Source organism: Macrobrachium nipponense, chromosome 3 (assembly GCF_015104395.2).
Source record: "Macrobrachium nipponense isolate FS-2020 chromosome 3, ASM1510439v2, whole genome shotgun sequence".
Lineage (NCBI taxonomy): Eukaryota > Metazoa > Arthropoda > Malacostraca > Decapoda > Palaemonidae > Macrobrachium > Macrobrachium nipponense.
In genome coordinates, this window is record NC_087202.1 from 63,944,459 (window position 1) to 63,949,458 (window position 5,000).

A 5,000-nucleotide genomic window follows, 5' to 3' on the forward strand; every position below is an offset into this window, starting at 1 on the left:
TGAGATATCGACGATTTTATCTGTCAGAAATCTATAGCGACACAGAAACTTACGCTTCGATTCGGTCATCCCTGAAAATATAAATAAGAACGAAAAAGAGAAAGAGAGTTGAATTCGTTGTTTCATATATTTCAAAGTGGGCTGCTAAAGGACGGAAACGGATAGTGGTATTAGTGGTGGTGGTGGCTGGTGGGAGAAGAGGTTGCGAAATGAAAATATTTCTTTACTGTTCTCCCGATGTTCTAATCAACGTTACAGGCTTTTAATCTTTCCAGAATTTCCGAGAAATCGTTGGGAACTCCGAAAGCATATTTCAGGTAAGGTTCGCTTTTAGAAAGCTTGTGGTTTAATCACGCGGACTAAAAGGGGGAAGTTACAATGATTAAAAGTGCCATGCAACTTCCTCAGGTAGCTAAGTCATCACCCGTGCTGTCGACTTAGAATCGACCATCTAAGATTCGCCGTTTATTATCATAATTGCACTTCTCAAGAAAGCCCAATTGTTTCAAAATTATTATACGCACTTTGTTACTACAGTGTCAATTTCACTCCTCCCCCCTTCATTCCCTACCCCCAACAAAGTGACTGGAACAAAATTTAACTATTTTAAGATTACAACGTGGAATCTAACATTTTGTGGTTTTTACATCTATCAGAATGTACAAAAACATAATTGGTCAAATTTATGATTACAGAAAAGTGTAATAAACTCATAACTGTTTTTATGGTTACAGGTGAAAACGTTAATAAAATCCAGTAACAAAAAAAGTGAAAAACACCATTTAATCAAAAGGTGTAGTAAAACCATAGCTACAGTTACATTGTGCTAACATATTTGTGGTCTCATTAACCAAAGAGTTCTACCAGCGTCACTGACTAATTTACTATTGCTATTTTATCCTGAAGAATATGGTAACTCGCATTATCGTTTCGAACAAATACTGCCCGAAAAGCTTTGAAACACATTTCTTAAATAATGGAGAGTTCATAGCGGAAGTGTCGAGTCGAAATATTATTTAAAAAAAAAAAAAACATATGTAAAAGACTATTAAGCAGTGTCTGTAGGCCACGCCCCCACCTCCAACACAAGAAAGGAAGCTGATTAGGAGATGAGACTAATGAAGCTCACAACTTCGGATAGGAGCACATAATGAAGTCCGTTCAAAATTTTTGGAAAGCCTGTCTTAAAAGGAAACAGTTTCCGAGCTCAATAATTATAATAGAAAAATAAGTTTTCAAGTTAACATTTATGCAAGAGAAAGTCATGTCACCAAAAATTACGGCGTCTTTTACGACACGAGTCAGTATCTTTCCAAGTTGTCAGTATGAAAATATATTGCACAATTCAATACTGTACTTCTGCTTATGACTTCAGTCTGAAGTATTGTATATCATGCTAATTGATGGCACAAAAGAAAATTCATATATACCCGGCAAGAGTTGCAAGAGATGCCAAACATCAGTTATTAGTTTATGTTCAAGTTACAGACAAGTGTCAATTTCAGACTACCACTGAGGCGACTTTCCGTATAAATATAATCCCATTTTACGGAACAACTTCAAAATGATCTATCCACCTCTGACAATGACCTAGCATAAGTCTTGAACTGTAAATTTTTTAATAGATGTAAAACATAATACTGACCCTTGAGCTCCTTGTTATCAGTAAATCGACAGACCCTCTTCCTAAATACATTCAAATATCAATATTTTTGATAAAATTTATGCTCTCGCAGAAATACCTGACCATTTATTACGCACATATGTAACTTTTCATTGGACTTCTCTTCGAAATTTGGTCGTACTTTCAGTTACGATACCGATATCGACCACGAATTTAACGGGAAAAGGACGAACTGATGGACGAGAGATGAAGCAATATCAATTACATTGTGAAGCCTCTGCAACAACAACTATATAACTTCCATGCGAGAATGAATGGTGCATTCCAACCACCCCCCCCCCTTCTCTCTCTCTCTCTCTCTCTCTCTCATATTAATACACCAAGAGCAGATATGAATTAGTGAAGGGAAAGGTAAGAGCTCTTGTCGGACTGATGTCATGTCACTGGCGTGTGCAGATACCACAAGAAACTCTACCCGCGACGCCAGAAGTTAAACTGCTCAAGCATTCGTGGCAAACTGAGGAGAATGCTACTGTATTTGTTAATGAAGATGTCGAATCTAAAATGGCTCTCTCTCTCTTGGCAATTTTTCATCATTCACGATGAAATATAAAATTACTTGTAAGTGAGAATCTAACACTGTCCAAGGATAAATACAATGACATCAAATCAAGAAGCATCGAGATTATTATTTTTTTCACTGAATTGCCATCTTGTTAAGACCTGAGTACATTACAGGTTTCTCTTTATCTGACAACTTTCATGACCAATTATTTCCTTTAAAACAAAAAGTAACACATATGTAAGGAAGGGAGTTTTTTTTTTCTTTTTCTATGGAGGGTACTATGTAGACGGCGGCGAAAAAAAGAGGTGCCAGTTGTGCTAATAGAAGTTTTGATGATGACAGCACCGCCCAGAGGTATTATTTCACCGTACCTATTTTTCTTTATTCAGGGCAGCACTTAGGCCGACCTAAAATGGGATTTAAGATGTGTAAAACGGCTCGAAAGTTTGAAGCCCGAGAGTCTACTGTCATGGTGTAGAGACTCTCGACCGTGTCTCCGGCTAACCACATACAATAAACACGGCGCACTCACACTGGACATTGACGCTGGGTCTACCTTCCTTATTTCTTCAGAGTTATCATAGGAATTTCGGGAAGCAACCTTGTATAACTGGCAAATAAAAATAATATTTATATTCGCCAGCACTGGCTACATGGACGTTAGTGAAAGCAAGGTTTTCCAAAATTAATGACATATGCGTGTGCTTTGGCACCTAAACGTAAAAATAGTCGCTATAATTGTTGCAGTAATAATTATTTGTTATAATAAGGAATGATAAATTCATAAATGAAAGTAAACCGACACATCGGTTTTTAACGTTCTTATTTTCGCAATTTCATAAATGGAGAATAAAGACAGAGAAATCGTATATATGCGGCCGTGCTGTCTTCTAGGGCTTTAAGGAATTGCACATTGGCAGTTGCAGTAGCGCCCGCAGAAATTTGATCTGTGGGGGGCGGGGGGAGGGGGGGGGGACTTTTCCATGTCACCCAGTCTCTCTCCCCCAAAACTGATGAAGACCCAGCCCTACTTGAGACAGTTGTACCACCAAACTACAGATTTAAAAACTGCTTCATTTTCAGATATTACTAATGAAGCAACGTTAATTTTGAAATTATAAGCATCAAAACTTTTAGTGAATGATTCATAAATCAAAATGGTATATGAATTAGATTTTTCTTTCGAAATTTTATAAATCCTGTAGTGCCTTTGATTCATTTTAGATTATTGTGAAAGACAAACTATTTAATTACAATATAAAGTCAAGTCGCCTCTTGACCTTTCTAGAAAATACATCGGTAACAGAGGAAACAATTTTCTGATCTCTGATAAGGCTGAACGGTGAATATATCATTTGGCAAGACTATTCAGTCGACCTTGTCCCATTCTTGCTCTTCTTCTATAGGTCTTTACTATTTTGAGGGCAGTCACCCCCCAAGACTGGCGCGCATAAACTTCTGAAAACAATGAATGGAAGCACCAGTGGCTTCTCATAATTTATTTTTCCATTTCATACAAGCCAGAACAAAGGACATCACATCACCACACTTCCCACACCACCCCAAACCCGACCACTACCCCGTGAAAAAGCAGTTTATTCTCCATGCTCTAATGGAAATGTTGTCCTATTGTTTCGTTATTAATTGGTCGGTAATGTAATAGTATAACCATTGTTCTGAAATGCGCCCTTTGGAATATAATGGTACTTGTGCAAGCAAATAAATTTGATATTCAATCTCGGATTATCACAGTACCACAATCGAAATGTAAAGCCCACCAAGTAATACAATATCCACGAATGAACACGGTAATTCCACGAGCAAGTCTTGAAAATTATGAATGCAAATTATTATTGCTACCTTTAGGTACCTTCAATGATATTATTAGCCTGATTACTGAACGATCTACGGTAAACAAAAAAAAAAGCGTAATTTTGTAACATCATCAAATTTGGTAACGGAGATACTCCTTCGGCAGATGGACTCAGAAGATGCTGCACATCAATAAGCCCCAACTGATTGATTCTATTATCATGGTCTCAATGCTACATTTGAAACACGTCGACTACGTGCCATGAGGATTTCTTCCACAATAAACATAATCGGCAGAATTAAGCAAGAGACAAGGAGATTTCTGATCTAAAGTTGCATAATTTATCGTGCTCGTTTTACTTTAACAAATAAAGCTATGGCCTAAACAGCCGTTCTCAGCAAAAATGTAGCTGAACTTTCGGTGATGTATACTGAAATTAATAAATTTTAAGGTGTATGAATCAGACTGATATGGTGAGATAGTTAATATGATTAAATATACTGAGCATCAGTATGAAAAAGATTACAAGCTATTTGCCATTGTCTATATTGTGCAGATAAACAGTTTCATAAAGATGCTGCTTCCGAACAGGTTTACTTGAGAACATTCTAAATTCTTTCGAGCTTTTATGGGTTAGGCCCTTCACTAGAATGATCGGAAGCCATAAAATTCGTGTGCAAACTTGACTATTAACTCATCAAAATTTCAACAATACAAATGTTAACATATACACAACAGCTCATTAGTCATTACAAAGCTATCTTCGATTACTGAACGCTTTTACAACTACCTCACTTTCTTCCACAAGTATTCGCAAATTAGCGTTCCCTAAAAAACAAAAAAACAAAAAGAAAAAATGCACACGGAGCACCTTTCTATTTTCTTTAGGTGTCCTAACACAACGATTATTATACCTCTAATATATTTAATTTTTTACTGTTTCCAGAAGTACTTTTTGTATCGTGCTCATTTAGGACATTGCACGTATTGTTAGCAAT